The sequence below is a fragment of the Dipteris shenzhenensis genome, chromosome 2 (genome assembly GCF_047967505.1).
Source record: "Dipteris shenzhenensis isolate YYH24624 ecotype China chromosome 2, Dip_SZ_1.0, whole genome shotgun sequence".
Taxonomy (NCBI): Eukaryota; Viridiplantae; Streptophyta; class Polypodiopsida; order Gleicheniales; family Dipteridaceae; genus Dipteris; species Dipteris shenzhenensis.
This window is the reverse complement of record NC_141597.1, coordinates 22,485,846-22,502,580: the sequence shown is the minus strand read 5'-3', so window position 1 is coordinate 22,502,580 and position 16,735 is coordinate 22,485,846. Positions and strand designations below refer to the sequence as shown.

The 16,735-nt window shown below is 45.9% G+C and overlaps 1 pseudogene across 1 annotated transcript; it reads right to left on the bottom strand.

Moving 5' to 3' along the window:
* Positions 1–616: 616 nt before the first annotated feature.
* Positions 617–16,428, bottom strand: LOC147904487 (uncharacterized; annotated as a pseudogene). The gene is made up of 6 exons (XR_015542315.1): positions 14,387–16,428; positions 13,313–14,306; positions 2,279–2,563; positions 2,024–2,159; positions 1,591–1,934; positions 617–1,513 (listed from the first exon to the last, which is right to left on the bottom strand). The product of XR_015542315.1 is annotated as an uncharacterized LOC147904487 (transcript).
* Between the last annotated feature and the right edge of the window lie 307 nt (positions 16,429–16,735).

Sequence of the window (16,735 nt, the reverse complement as noted above, 5' to 3'; positions counted from 1 at the left end):
AGACTATGAGAATGTAAAAACGGGACTCTAGTACGTAGAGGAAGGTATGTTGAGAGGTATACGTGCATGCAATTAAGATTTTAGACAAAGCGATGAAGGGCTTTTGAGCCATTGAGCTTTTCGCGCGTATATTTCGTTTGTTGTTGGAGAGGGGGCATGCAAAGACCTACAAAAGATAGAAGGTGAGCCCTCCAGCAAAAAAACTAGCACCTCATACCCGAACATGTACCTAATATGGTATGAGATGTCCGGTAGCGTAGAGATTAGCAAAGGGTCTATATGGACCATAGTGAAGTATATCGAACTCATGCAAGACAGATATGTTTCCTCTACTTACTGCACCAAAGCCACAGTCTCTATGGCACATGCTCTACTCGGACCTTATGTATAAAGCTTTATACCCATGCTCACAAACTGTGTGTGTCTGGCCTAGGGTTCGAATTTAAGTTCACAAAGAATTTGAAATTCATGGCCAACACCTATTTGAAGCAGCTTCACCAAGTTGAGAACAATCAATTTTTTATTTATTTTCCAGAGGAGTAGAATAGAATCAAGAGCCTGATAACCCTGTAAAGTATCTAATACCATAAAGCAAATAGTTGTATTCCATCCTTGCAATGTAGTGCCGACATCAAAACAAAGAACTATTTCACCTCTCTTTCCTTTATTTTGCTTTAGTTCTTCCAGTTCTGCATTTCTTCTTGCCACCTTTGCTTGAACATAGTGGTTTTTCCATACTCTCAGCTCTTTCACTCCTCTTTTTCTGGCTTTCCTCTTCTCTCTCTCTTTTCCAGCATAGCTCTCTTTTCAATATTCATGTTTGTGTGTATAGGTTAGTACATTCACGTTGTAGTGTTGTACGCATATCACCAGGGGCCAATGAGCATTTTGATTGCGGTCGATCCGCATTATCCGAGATTTTGAGTTGGACTGTCAAGATTCAAATACTCCTCAGGTTAACCAATCTAGAGCTTCACATTTACAAATGATTAAGTGATCCACATTATACACAAATAGATGCAGTGTCTGTCTATTCACCAAGATTTGAAGCACTGCTTTTCTTCTTGGACGTAGGGCCTGTGTTCCCGGGTGCATCACTGCATCCACATCTCTCAGTAGGACTCTATAATTCACTAACTATTAAAGATTTTGGGTTACATGCAGGATAAGCAGCTATATGATCAATCTACAGGTTTCTTGGAAACACTCGTAATCTGAAGAGACTCTAATGTTTGCACTACATCACTCATCAAAGGCCGTGTTTTGGGATCATAACTCAGGCATTGAGATGTTAAAGCAGCAGCCTTTCGAACACCTTTCAGTGAGCAGTCTCCTCCTAGACTCGGATCAATGATACGTAACAACTTTCGCTTGTCACGAAGGTAGGGACGGGCCCATTCAACCAGATGTTTCTTCTCGTTGGCCCTCGTTCTGTCAATGGATCGCTGCCCTGTCAATAGCTCTAAGAGAACTACGCCAAAGCCGTAAACATCAGATCTCCATGTTAGGTGACCTGCTCATGCAAACATACCTGCTTACATTAGCTTTCATCCATAAAGATTTTGTTTTGATTTAAATGTTCGAGCTTACCAGTCGCTATATATTCAGGTGCAGCATAGCCATATGTTCCTAAGACACGGGTCGACACATGACTTCTATCATCCACCGGCCCATGTTTGGAGATTCCAAAGTCAGCAAGCTTTGCTGTGTAGTCCTGAGGCAGCAAACGCCACATGTAAAATTTTAATTACCTGCTTATGAAGGAATGTGCAAAACCTTAAATAATCCCACATTTACCGAGTCCAAAAGTATGTTGGAGGTTTTGAAATCTCTATAAATTACTGGATTTTTTGCTCCATGGAGAAAGGCTAACCCCTTTGCAGCACCAAGGGCAATCTTCATTCGTATAGTCCATGACAAAAATTGGGTTGCTTCTGGAGCGTGACAATAAAAAGAAATCAAAATTTTTCAAACCCAATTTGACATTCAATGCAGCATTTGGATCCATGGAAAAGAAATTTACTTCCGTAAAGATGCTTGTCCAGACTTCCATTCTGCAGAAACTCGTAGACCAAAAGCCGATAGTTGCTCTCGCAACAAAATCCTATCAGCTTGACCAAGTGTGGGTGATGCAGCTGGCCTAGGAAATTCACTTCCGCCTACATACAGAAGACCAGGCATGGAAAAATTCAAAACAAATGCATCTAGGCCAACTGGCACCTATAGATTCTGATTAAACAAGCAATGCTTATGAAAGAAGGTTTGAAAGAAAACTTACAAACCATTCGTTATGACCTTGCATGCCCATTTCATTAAGCCTTTTCACAGCAACTTTGATGCCTGAATTGATCTTGGCACCTGTAGGACCAATCTCATCTATTGAACCCACCCTCCTTCTCCCAGTATGTTGCCATGTCGAAAATTTCTGGTTGCCACCTTTAACTCCTTGAAAGTGAAAACTCGACAATTTGAAACTTGCGGCAGTTCATTCTCTATTCTAGGTGTTAACAGGCCACTTTCTTTGTTGCCCTCAAAGGATAGGTGCTCAACTGTAGGACACCTCCTGTAAGCAGACCTCAGTAATATCAACTTCTAGCTTTTTAATCAAGTTATGTAGTCAGTATTCAAGAGGTGAATGTGAACTTCTTGTTCAGACAGTGTGATTTGTAAGCCAATTTCCTGACGAATAAATAATTTTTGCCCCATAGGCTAACTACGTAACAAATGAAGAACAGAGGCAGAGAGAGCAAGGACACCAGAGGGCAAGAAGAGCAAACACACTCAGTGGTCAGAGGCCCCAAGGGTTTCACAAGATTACAGACGTAGAGATGCTTTTTCTGATGTAACTTATATCTTGGGCTTGCAATGGATGGTGTGAATCCTTTTGGGTTACGCTCGATGTCTTGGTCAACATGGGCCGTAGTTTTGGTAAATTATAATATCCCACCATGGCTGACAATCAAGAAGGGACACCTTATGATCAGCTCGTCCACCTTCACCCCCACACCCTGAGATGGAGATTTCGAGCGCATAATTGTGTCAGAAGTGCATCAGAAATGAACAGGAGAGAGAGAGAGAGAGAGAGAGAGAGACTCACACACACCACATTGAGAGGGAGAGGGAAAATAGAGAAAACTGAGAGTGGATCTCAGTGAAAACCCCCAGAACTGCAGGGGAAAACCTCTACTGAATAGATGCACATGAGAGGTGCAAGAGGTGCTCAACTACTGCACCCTGAGTGTGGCAGTGTACTGCTCCCCACACCTGCTCCAAGTGATGGAAAATGAGGAGAAAGGGGGGCCTATATATAGCCAGCTCCCCCTGCCTAGTCGGCTGGTATGGAAGAGGGCAAACCCCCTCAAGTAGGGCCGACCAGTCTAGGTGGGCCGAACCGCCACTAGGGCCGCACACAGCCCGATAAAAGGGCGCTCAACCCCCAGCCTATGGGGGGCTGCAAACAGCCAAGGTGGCCGTTGGCCCACCCCCTGCTCCACAGCCCTCATATACGGCCCATCAGAGGCACCTATAAGAGCTTGACCCGTGGCAGCACATCAGGGCAGACATGCCCACACAGCTCTGCACCCCTCCTGGGAACCTCCATGGCCATCGTCACGCCTCACACACACCACACTGAGAGGGAGAGGGAAAACAGAGAAAACTGCAAGTGGATCTCAGGAAAGACCACCAGAACTGCAGGGGAAAACCTCTACTGAATAGATGCACAAGAGACGTACAAGAGGTGCTCAACTGCCGCATCCTGAGTGTGGAAGTACTGCTCCACACACCTGCTCCAAGCGATAGAAATTGAGGAGAAAGGGGGGCCTATATATAGGCATCCCCCCCTGCCCAGTCAGCTGGTATGGAAGAGGGCCAACCAGCCTAGGTGGGCCGACCCACCACTAGAGCTGCACACACCCCTATAAAGGGCACTCATCCCCCAGCCGATGGGGAGCTGCAAACAGCCAAGATGGCCGACCTTCAGATGGCCAAACATCATATAGGGCCCATCAGAGGCGCCTACAAGGGCTGACCCGTGGCAGCACATCAGGGCAGACATGGCCACACAGCTCTGTACCCCTCCCGTGAACCTCCATGGCCATCGTGGCAACACATGGACCAGCAAAGGGCACTGGATAGCTACACAGTCCTACTCTCACGGGAGCGGGCACACCCACAACACAGGCCCTCACTCATCTACCCTAGCCTCACTCATTAGGCACACCCACAAGCAAGGCCCTCTCTCTCTAGGTGACATCAGGAGATGACCACCTCTAACACCCCCTCTCAGCTGCTGGATAGAACAGAGACGCCAGGCAGCTGGGTGTGCCGTTGGAACAGCTGGAGGAATCCATCATGTGATACTCCATCGTTAAAGACCGCCACAACTACTGTCGAAGAAGCCCCCTCTTGGCGCGAACTGCCTCAGCACGATCACTAGAAACCAGGAACTATTGCTCCCAGGCCACAAGTGCTAGGTACACTCCTTTGGTCTGGTAATGGTACACTAGGTCATCTGGTACAACAATCCACCTGCTGGTACTCGTACATGACTCCAACAGAAGGTACTGGAACAATAATCCAACTGATACTACGACCGGTGCAAGGTCTGCTTTCCTGCATGGGCACCGGTATCTCAGAGCTAGATAACCCCCAAGTCCAAACTGGTACACTGTTGCCAGATCGATGATCTTCAGGGCTCGAATGACAACGGACATATAACAGCTCACAAGGATCAATACACTGTGTCAGGATTCCGGCACTGGCAATCTACTGACCCATCTGGATCTCCAGTAGCTCAGTAGACAATAGCTGCAGCAGAACACTAGGAGACACCCTCTGGATCTGCCACGTACCTAGGGGCAATATGCACGGGACCAAGCTTCACGATGACCCATGCCGCCAGAGCACGACTCACACGAGGGAAGGGCGCCTTGGCCCGATTAGAGAGACAGTGCTTCCAGGCGCATTTCCAAGATCCACTGACGAAGGGCTAGCTTTTTGACACTCTTGTGAGACCGACTGCCATGTACGTGGCACCTTTTTGGGAGAGTGACCTTTCAGCTACTGACTGGAAGGGATTTGAGAGGCTACAGGTGATCATGGAATCTAGGATAATTCGGAGTAAGCCTCATACAGGCAGAGTTCGCCATGACACCTCTCCAGGTCGACGCCCTCTTCCAAACCGTAACTTTTCTCCATAGAGTTTGGGCCCTACCTCAGTGGAGATTACCTGGACTAGCACTAGAGTCATCCCGACGACTGGCAAAGAGAGGCTTTGATATAGCATGGTATGCGCGGGTGTCCGCATGGTTTGATAGCCACGGTATCCAGATGGATAAGCTCCCCCCCTTTCAGTACAGCATGGATGCACCAGCGGAGCTCCTTCCACATGATGAGATTAACCATATCATACAGTTGGACCTTCTCCAGCTTCACATCTCACGCTTGGAGGGACGGGGGATCCGGGGTTCCCTACCAAGTCTCAGTTCTATCATGACCACTTTCTGAGGATATCGGAGCATGGTCTCATCATCAGGCCCCAGTACCTTGAGGATAGGAGAGTCTCACACGCCTTGCGGATTGCTATCGAACAGATATGAGTCTCGTCCCACCAGTTGCGGATCGAGGCTAGGAGAGCGGCCGGCATACCTAGAGTGCAACGGGTCTGTAGACTATGCACGATGGGGGAGGTTGTGTGTTTGTCTGGCCTACTATGAGATCCGAGGGCGATACCACTCTCTCTTTCAGGAGGGGCTCGGCTTCGAACCACTCACACGACTAATACATTTCCTCGACCAGGTTTACATTGGGTTCTACCTGATTGAGATGCGAAGGCACAAAGATTCCCTTGTACAGCATGCCAGAGATCAGCTACAGGCAGTGCCTTAGGACATCGAGCTAGACCGAGCACAGAGACGCGTCACTCATTTCTATGCATCCGAGCCAGCACCAGATGAGATCGAGTGGGATGAGCCCGAGGAGACGAGAGCACTATGGATTAGCAGTGAGACCTGTCACCAAGAGGGGATGAGCATTTTCCGAGCGAAATCTTCCGAGCGTCCGAGCGAAGGAAAAAAAAAGCTTCCAACTATGTAAAAATATGACAAAAATGGATCAGAAGAAAACATAGTTTCACTTAGAAATATGAAAAGTATTATAGGAATGCCTATTTTATACACGAATATTTATGTGAATCTTTGGGAATGGTGAGAACATAATGGGATGGCTTTTGAAGAAACCCACATGTAGAGTAGACTTCTCTATGAAAATTCCCTTATGATCCTTCTTACAACTTTTTACTTAATAGGGGGTGACATTGAAAAACCTCTCTCAACCTATCTTCATGAAAGGGTTTCTCCAAAGAAAACTCATTGAAGCCAGCCATCAAGGTAGTTTCGCCAACGAAACCCCTTTGAACAAGGTCTTTCAAGGTAGTTTCGCTGGCGAAACTACCTTGGACAGCACTTTTAAAAGTGACATAACTTTCACATCCAATGTCCAAATATAGTCATTCAGCCACTCAAATTGATTGGAAAACCCCATTTGAGCACATCTATGGGGTTATATTTTGGAAAACCTTGCATATATAGTATTAAATATTACATGTATTTTATGAGAGTGATATATGAGCCCAAGTTAATACTTATTTACAGTAATTTAAATTTCTGTAGAAACATGTCCATAAATATCTTGTTATTAATACTATAAAAACTCTTGAAAGATATTGCCATATGATATGTTTAATAAGTAATTATTTATGTATAATATTATTATATTGAGAGTGATTATGAGGGACGTTTCTTAAATGAATTATTTTTCAATACTTTTTTAAGGTAATAACAACGGTACAAAGGGATGTCTATGAATAAGAAGATTTATGTTATGTAAAAATGAATGAGTGACTAGTCTGTATAATTTTATGATAAAGGGATCTAGTTCTAATAAAAATAAAAGTGTAAAAACCATGTTTCCTAAAGAAATACTATTTTTAAAATCTCTTGAAAAACACGCTCGTATAAACCTGCTCATAGGTTTTTGCTCGTAAAATTGACACATCCTCACCAAGATGTGACTGGACGAGAGACGTGGAGACCACACACGACACATGGGGCGACCAGAGCACGCACGATTGAGGTTCGACCTATCTCAGCCCTTCTCAGAGGGGACCGTCAGAGACGAGGCATTACTCTCGATGTAGCCCACAGGATACAGAGATCCACGAGAGCACACCCCCCGCCACCACAGGAGACATCCCGACAAACACAAATACGTGAGCTCTTTGCATCACATCAGAGGGCCATCAAGGAGCCGGGTTATATAAAGCCTCCACATGTACTTGGAGCTATGGTTCTCAGCAGTACTTGATTGCTCCTTTTTCCTATTATATTTTGTACTAGATTTTTGCTTTTTTAGCACTTAGCACTCAGCAAGGGCCTTAGTGAGCCCTTTGCTTCAGCCCACAGTGGCTTGTAGGGGTTACATATATCTTGTATCTTGTCTGATAGACCCGCGAGGTCTCATCCCCCTTCTATATCGCAGAAACATCGCCAGGTTCCGTACCAGATCTCATACATTTGCCATTGAGCAGGGAGCTTGGATACACCAGCCTAGACATGCTAGAGTCTGTACCCTTTGTGACAGCAGACAGTTGAGACAGAGGCACATGTAGCTCTACAGTGCCCCCGATATGCACATATCAAGGAGGACTAACAGCAGATACTGGGGGACTCCGCTAAGTTGACATCAGTTCTCTCCACTGCCTCTCCGGCAGCATTGGGATCTTTTGTCACTCGACTTTTTACTTGTCGTCAGGAACTCATAGACTCCTAACCTCTCTCCTTGAGGAGACTCTTTTTACATTGTATCGAGACGGGTCCCATGGGTCATTTTTGGCCCCCCGAGGACGCTAATAAACTCTCTTTCTTTCTTTCTTTCTTTCTCTCTCTCTCTCTATATATATATATATAAAATACATACATACATACATACATATATATATATAAGGTCATAAAAAATCTTAGCTTACAATCCTATACACACTTGCATAACCAGTTTTAGCATATAGACACCATCAAGGAAGAAATGCTGATAATGCAAGCTCTCAACACTCCTCTGAAGCCCAGAGAAAGAGACCTAATTAGAGACGGATCCCTCATCGATCAAAGGATCCAATAGAGACCCAAGCAAAAAAAGGTGGCTCCCAAGTCACCCCAAAGCAAAGTCCCAAAGAGACCCCTAGAGCACAAGTAGTGGACGTGTCACCCTCCTGACCCACAGACCTCTTCCACACGAGTTCACTACGTTAAAGTTTGGGGCACATGCCATGATGCATTGTGGCCTGTACCTTTTATCATCGAGGTCTTCATCTTACAGCAACATCCAGACAAGTCCGTTGTTACAATTTCCATGGAGATGGTAGCATCCAGACAACTCCATTGATGCAATTTCCATGGAGATGGTTGTGTCAAAGGAGTTTAATTTTCGTAGCAAACGGGCTACGACCTGCATGCCATCATAGATGGTTGAGGCATACCTCCCAGAGTGAACCACTAGGTTGGGTCAGATGGTGTAGAGACACTAGCCTCTAACATACCTTTGGGGTTTCAAAGAGCTCCAATGGAGACCCGATATCCTAGTCCTCCTTCGTCCCACTTATTATCAGCTTGACATGACATGGTCGCCTCCACTTCATATGAGTACATGGACAGCCATAAAATGGCATGGTTCTATGGGGTGATGGATCTAACTATGAGGATATGGCCAAGGAGAGCTGATGAGACAAGAAGGGTCGTCAAAAGGTGCATGGTTCACACAGCCTGTGAAGCTCAACTTGCTAATGAGACAACTTCTTCTTCTTCTTCACCAAGCGGTAACGTCATGTCCCCATGAGCCTACACCTTATCTCATGGAACATCCACAGCGCTCATGAAAAACTTGCTAGAGGCCCGCAAAATCTCAAAGTCATCTATACCCATGTACCTTAAAGGAGTAGTACCAAGTGAAAGAGATTGTGCCCCTAAGTTGCACCTAATGTGCGCCACCTCGATGTATTGGTGCTTCAGGAGCATTGGCTTTCTGTGAGGCAGGTAAACCAAACAATTGTGAGAAGCTCTTGCCCAGCCAAAACCGCACCTACTCTGAGCTTCCATTGGAAGTTGCAACCGCATTTGTACCTTACAGAGGCAAGGTTGGTGAGCAATTTTTTGGACATGGGACCTTTGTGTACCGAGACAAGGAGAGCTCTTTAGATCAGTTTACAAATTAGGAAAAAACCACATTGGGGATCCTCCAATATTTATGCTCCCACACCAATTCGAGCATGAGCTGTGACATCCAAATTGTCCTCAAGTGCCACGTGGACATACTGCTACCCAAGGACAGCACTAGATAAGATAGAGAAGCTAAGGGGATCAAGTCCAGCACTTTGTGAGCCTTTCCGAAGGACCTGCGTGATCACAACAATCCATTAGAGATAGGATACATAACCCTCTCTTCAAGGCATATAGGTTAGTGCATGTAGAACTCGTGTCTTCAGTTTTGTCCTGATCGAATGAGCTGAGCTTGAGATGTGCAAGAAAGAGCACATTAAGACCCCCTTCATTCATTAGTTAGTTGGTCATTTTCTAGAAGGCATTAAAATTGAATGCTCACAAAATCGATAAAAAACACTAGTGGCGGAAACTCACTAATAGCGCCTATATAAGGATTAGGGGACACCATTTTGAGACTTATCCAAGATTAAAAGAGAGAGTGCTTCTAAAGAGAGAGTGATTTTTTAGAGAGAGAGTGCATTTTCACAGAGAGAGAGTGCATTTTTATAGAGGGTGCATTTCTAGAGAGAGTGTTTTCAAGAGAGAGTTGGGCAGTAGAGGGCTGCCATCTCAAAGGAGAGCTTGGAGCACAAGATGTTTTAATTGTCATATCATAGGATATGTTAAGAAGGATTGCCCTAAGTTAGAGAATAGTATCCAAGCTACCACTGTGGAGATCTCCCCATTACTAATGCTAGGTTGGTAGAGTTAGGACCAGAGGACAAAGTTTCCTCACAATTACTCAAGGCTAAGGGTCATTTAAACCATTATCCAGTGACAGTGTTGTTTCGATTGTAAGGATGTGGTTTTTGAAGGGCTTGTTCAGCGGGCTAAGTTAGCAATAGTGTTGGAATCAGATAGTGGGGGAGAGAAGAAGAGAGAGATGCAAGGCAAAGTGAAATCATATTCATGCGTGGTAAAAATAATTGATTACAACCGCCTCATTTTGTAGGCTGAGGGCAACCTTCTCTTGTGTCTACTGACCAATCACATATGGTTTCTTGACATACCACTAACCAATCGCACGCAAGCTAGTGACACCCTATGACACCTCATCTCCTAAAATCACTCAAGATCAAGTGACTCTTGACCCTTCACAAAGGACAAGGTGCACACACCATTAAAGTACCTTCACACTGACACTCTAACCTTAGAACCTTACTCACACTCAACACAACCTTAGTCACACACACCTTAGGCTCCGATTTATCCAACATAATAACCCCCTTCGGAGCAAAGATGCTGAGATCCAATACACAAAAAAGATGACCATACTCGCGCCCTACATGCTGCAAAGAGCAGATACTACTATCCAACACCTCCCGCGTGATAGCATATCTCCCAATCAGCTTGCGACTAGCGGCTCAATATATCACTCCCCTTACTCTGAACTGGTACAAGATAATTCGAATGCCTACAACTGAACTGACACAACAAAAAATAACAATCGTTTATGGGGGACTACCAAGGGCAGAGTGCCCGACTCAAACAAAATCTAGAAAGCCCACACATCCTTGATCTCACCATCGAGATGATCTTCCACAGTCGCGACAGATATGTCAGCTTCTGGTGTTGGGTCTTCAAGTGCTTCTTCGACTCCTGTTAGATTAGCATGATACACTTGTTCTTGTTCTTTCTTCTTGAAACAAAAGGCTTCTTTATGGCCAAGACGCTTGCAAAAGCGGCACAAAATCTTCTTTCCGGTGTTCCACTGAGATAGAGAGGCAAAGCTTGATCAAGGGAGATGGTGTTCTTGTCCTTCTCTTGCAACTAGTTGAAGTGCTCCCGCATCGATAAAGACTTCTTGGGATCCAACAGTCTCATCTGGACTTCCACAGAAACCCTCTTCATGGGAGAGTTCGATTTTACAAGGACGCCAAGTGCTCCCAGATACTCTTGGCCACCGTCATGCTTCATGTGACTAATCACCTGAGGAGTACAGTTAAGAAAAATAAACCACCTCACCCTTGCATTGACACGATCCCAAAGCTGAAACAGAGCCTTGACCTCCTCCTGATCCAAGATCCCAAAGTTGGATGCAAGGAGATCAGGCCAGTCAACTCCCACTGATATGAGTCCGCCAAATCATACGACTGTACCACAGACTCCATCATGACCCAGTAATTGAGGCCATCCAATTGATAGTCGATTGGGAAGGTGGGCAGAACTCTTTTCTTTGTTTTCATCGACAGCTCCTATTAGAAGCTGGTTGTATGGTTTTTTCAAGCATTAGTAGAATTTACTTCTTGCAAAAACAAAAAAAACAAGGTGAATGATAATAAATCTTCATAAGGCCTGCCCGAGATCCAAATAGCGAAAGAGTGGGCAGAACTGGAATTTTTGCCTTGCTCTCCACCATATTGGATAGAAGGAGAAAAGGGGATGGACGGAAAGGGGAGAAGAGAGCTGGATATGGTGATGAAGAGGCTATGAGCCTACAAGACCTTCACACCTCGCTGTCCCGCCTTTGAGAAAACCTCCCTTTGAATCTAAAAAACCCTTCAAAGTCTGTGTGCCTTCCTTGACTTCCGAACAGTCCACTCCTCACACAATTCTCCACATGAACACCTCCGAACAACAGCCCTAAACCTCCTCTCGGTTTGCTGGCTCAACGCTACCTCCATACCTCGGGTCTCTAGCCAACCATGGCTCTGATACCATGTGAGAAGTGCTGCTGATCTGGACATATATATATATATATATATAGAGAGAGAGAGAGAGAGAGCACCACATAAGAACTGAACAAGAGAGGAGAGAAGAATGCAAGAGACCTCAGGACAAAAACCCCAACACCATGGGGAAAACCCTCTGCGATAGATGGCCAAACTGCTCCACAAAGAGATGGATGCAAGTGAGGGAGGGGGGGCCTATATATAGGCAGCCACCCCCTCCTGTTGGCTGACTGAACTGGCAGACCAGGAGCATGTGTGGGCCAACCCACCTGCTCATGGGGCCGACCCCTCCTCTATGAATAGGGGCTGCTATGCAACGCTACAAGGGGCTGTCCCCTGGCCCTCCAGCTGACTAGCAGGTCTCTAGGGCCGACTGCCTCAGGCCCTCCTCATGGGCCGCGCCCAGCCATACATAAGGGGCTGCCCCCCCTCCCTATGCCCCGACCTGCAGGCCTAGGTGGCCAACCTGCCATCTCAGCCTTTAAAAAGCCCATGGAGGCTGGGGCTGCAGCACACACATATGGCCACGCAGGCCTCCCAGGCTGACCAGCAGGATGCGCCTCCACGAGGGCTGCCATCCAACAGCAAATAGACCAGCAAGGGTCCCAGTATAGCCATGCAACCCATGGCAGATGTGACCTACCCTAGGCTACCCTCACGGGGGGCAGGCACACCACAAGCAAAGGCCCTCTCTCTGTACCCTAATCTAACCTCTCTCTGGGCGGGCACACCCAAAAGCAAGGCCCTCACTCTCTACAGTGACATCAGGAGATGGTCACCTCCAACAGAAGCAGCAGCGCTCCGCTGCAGTGGTGTTAAGTCCCCCAGGATGCCTCCTCTCCATATTACTCCTTTAGTGCCTTAATAGGCTGATTGTATTGTATAGCTTTTATTTCTGCAGCCCAAAAGCTGGGGTTTTGATGTACATTTTCTCCCTTTAGGTGACCTTATATGATTTTTGATGGGATATAATCGGTAACACCCAGTGAACTGTACTTAAAAATCTGGAGTACCCTCAAAAAAAATTCAAGCAGTCAATGAATTTGAGACTTTGTCTACTTTGTCTATATACTTGTGCTCACTGGTTTGAGTGCTCTAAAATGCACGACAGCAAACTTCAAATCTGAAGCAGAAAAGAAAAACACACGTTCTTTGGGAGATCAAAGCCCCCAAACTACCTATGTCTCATACGTCCTCATATATTCAAAGCGAACCTTAAAATTATGTAAAAAAGCATGATACGTATAGTAGTTCACTTTTCATGCTTTGTTGTATGGACTTTGGTAAAAAACAAGGAAATGCATCATAGAGATTATTGATGAACCAAACCAGAAGCTCCCAGTTGATGTAGAAGCAAGAGTAGATGATTCAATCGAGTAAAATTGTGTAGTTTGGGCTCCAGGAGGAGGTGGCTCAGATGCTCCTGAGAGTATCTTTAGCACCTCCTCAATGGGTGGGCGCAAGTGTGGCTCTACACTGGTACATGAAAGACCGAGCAGCAATAAACGCTTCATCTCAACTTCCTCAAATTGACCTCCAAATCGGTCGTCTGCCACCTCCACAAGATCTCCAACCTGGTACTGCTTCCAGACCCAATCTCTTACAAATTGTGTTCCACCGAATGCATCAGTAGTGTATCCTCTTCTTCCAGTAGCAATCTCTAGAACTGTAACCCCAAAAGCATACACATCTGATGCTGGGGAGACTATGTGTTGAGTAGCACTCTCCGGGGCAATATATCCAAATGTACCAGCCAAACTCCGCCGTGGAGCATCACCGCTTCTTAGCAAGACTGCTAAGCCACAATCTCCTAGGCGTGCATTCCACTCAGAATCTAGCAGCACATTGGCCGCCTTGACATCACGATGCACGATCTGCAAGTAGCCAGAATCTTGATGGAGGTACTTAAGTGCTGATGCCAACTGGTAAATGACCTTATAAGTTTGCTGCCAATTTAGACTGTTCCGCTCTCCAAAGATGTGCGTCGCCAGGTTACCATTCGACATATATTCATACACCAGAAGCAACTTTCCTTTATCTTGACACCAGCCAAAAAGGGGCACTATGTTCCGATGTCGAAGCTGGCTTGCAATCCGCAGCTCTTGCACAAGCCCCATGGTTTCACTAGTTGAAACAATATCACCACTTTGCAGTACTTTCGGGCAAATAGCAGCTTTCACTGCTATTTCTCGTCCATCCTCTAGTTTTCCATAATAAACCTTCCCTGTGCCCCCTTCTCCAACCACTTTGCAGAAGTCACCAGTTGCAAGTCGCAATTCCTCAAAGGTGAAGTCCCGCACCAAACCCAGGGCATCTTGCAGCTCTGCTTACCAACAGTTCAAATTGTCAGAGATAAGCAAGCATACCCAATATACACGTATCGCAAAGCTAGTGGCCTCTCACCTGATTTAGCGAGGTGTGCACTGTGTGTACAAAAGAGCTGTTTTAACAATCTAGAAACATAGATTGAGTAGCTCTTAGCTTTGCTGATAGATTTGCCATGGCGATGGGCATTTTGTTGGAGTTCATCAGTTGAGATGAAATTTCGAGGATACATGTTGGATTCGACACTCGCCTGTCTGAGGGTTATGCCTGTTACATCATTCGCATGCTCATTAGAGGCGCTTGCAGTTTCATCTCTTCCTTTAAGTACCACTCTGCAGCAATGCATCTCCAAAGGAATGTTCACTGGCTGGGGCAGGAGAGGGGTTTCTATGGGTTGCACGAAACATGTGACCATATCATCAATACGATCACACACATCAGGGGAAAGAGGATGTAACAACCAACTATGATGTGCTGGGTTCTGATCCTGGTGATCCTGTAGAAAAATACAAGCTTTAAAATAACGAAGCAATCTGCAGATTTGGCTGAAAGGGGGCCGCCTTGATGGTTCTGCATGCCAGCACCTCTCAATGTAGCTTGACAATGCCAGAGGACAATAGAAAGGCAACAATGGTCTCTCACCAGCTAGCACCCTCTTGCGCACCTGAGGGCCTTCAAAAGGAGACTTTCCAGTCAAGATCTCGTAGCAAAGCAAGCCAAAGCTGTAAACATCTGCTTTTTTTGTGTACTTCCCATTCATGTCACCCTCCACCTCATCCTCAGGGTTAATCTCAAAAACCTCAGGAGCTCTCCATGGAGTTGCACCTACTTGTCTCGTGGTATACTTTGAGCTGGCATGCTTGGCTTTAGACATTCCAAAGTCAGCAATTTTGAGATGTGCACATGCGCCCACATCATCCATTTCAGCATCACACTTTCTCTTTGAGAAGCTAACCAATATGTTGGAGGACTTGAGATCCCGATGCATGATATGCAGGCTATGCAAATACTCCAATCCCTGGGCAATCTGCAGCATAAAGTCCACTGCCACAGCCAGCGAGAACGGTGGATCCATTCCAGCTTCTATTCTGTCAATCATCAAAACCCGAAGGTCCTGTCGCATGAGCTCCATCACAAGACTACACTTGTGCAGAGGCGGGTTCTTCGTGCAGCACACAAGTGATATAACATTGGGATGCCTCAGCCTGGCTTGAATGGCTGCCTCCCTTCCAAATACTGTGCTGTTTTCCACATAAAAGAAGTCTTTCACTGCAAAACGGCCACCCAACCATCCAGCCTCGTGAACCCTACCATAACCACCATGACCAAGTACCTCCGGGTTCCTTGTTAGGTTGCCTGGATCGGTCCAAAGGTAAGTGGGTAAGACATCAAGTTTGCCACTCTCCAAATCTTGGGCATCAGACAATTTATGCAGAATAAAATCGGCGAGGAAAGAAATTTCCCCTTTTTCGTCAGACTTGATTGTTTTCAAGAAGTTGCAAGATTCTGAAAGGTCAGCTGTAGCATCTTCACATGTCCAAATGTCAGATAGCGCTCGTGTAAGCCCAACAAGATCTGATTCAATCGTATCAATCTGCAGAGCACTAGCTTGATTGATCACAGCAGAAAAAGACAACAGAAAGTCGTGAAGGTGCACATTTACCACATCCGAGCTAACCCCCAGCTTCAAAGCCTTGTCCAGCAGCCATGAATGGCTGAAAGAGGCGCGTCTTGCGGTGCATTCTTCTATGGACCTCTCTGCTTCCTGCATAGCGAGAAGGAGAGCACGCAAAGGGCCGATAAGCTTGATGGGACCCAAGAGGGGGCAAGCATCTTGTAGCAGGCGAGCAAGGGCTTGGAGCACCTCAGAATAAGATTTTGCGAGGCATTGCCATTGGGTGCGGTGCAGGATGAGCACAGAATCATGGGCAAGTGCAGCATGAATGCGATGGGAAATGAGAGCACAGGAGGCGAGCGTGCACTCTCGCAAAGAAGAAGAAGAAGCAGCTATCATCTCTCTGCGAGGCCCTTCCGACCGGAGCTACAGTTTCACGCCAAACTAATTTCACTGGCACCTCTTTGAAAAGGCCCTGACCTTTGTAAGACTAGAATAACTCCAACCATACAAATTTAGGTGTTTTGTTGTTCTAAAGATCAAAAATCTACCCAGAAAATAAAAGAGAAAAAGAAAGAGAATAACTTTTATGAAAAACAAAAGGAAGACATACTTAGCAACCAAAGCAACACTTATGTCGTCATCACTGCCCAAGCATAAGCAGCTATATTGGGTTTCTAAAGACCCGCGGAAATCAAGAACGTTGTCCTTTGATTAAAACAACTCTTTGCATAAGAGGGCATTCCCATGCTATGGAAATGATCCACCTATTTCTACGAAAGGATGTACTCAGCCATTAAGTTCGCCTCAAA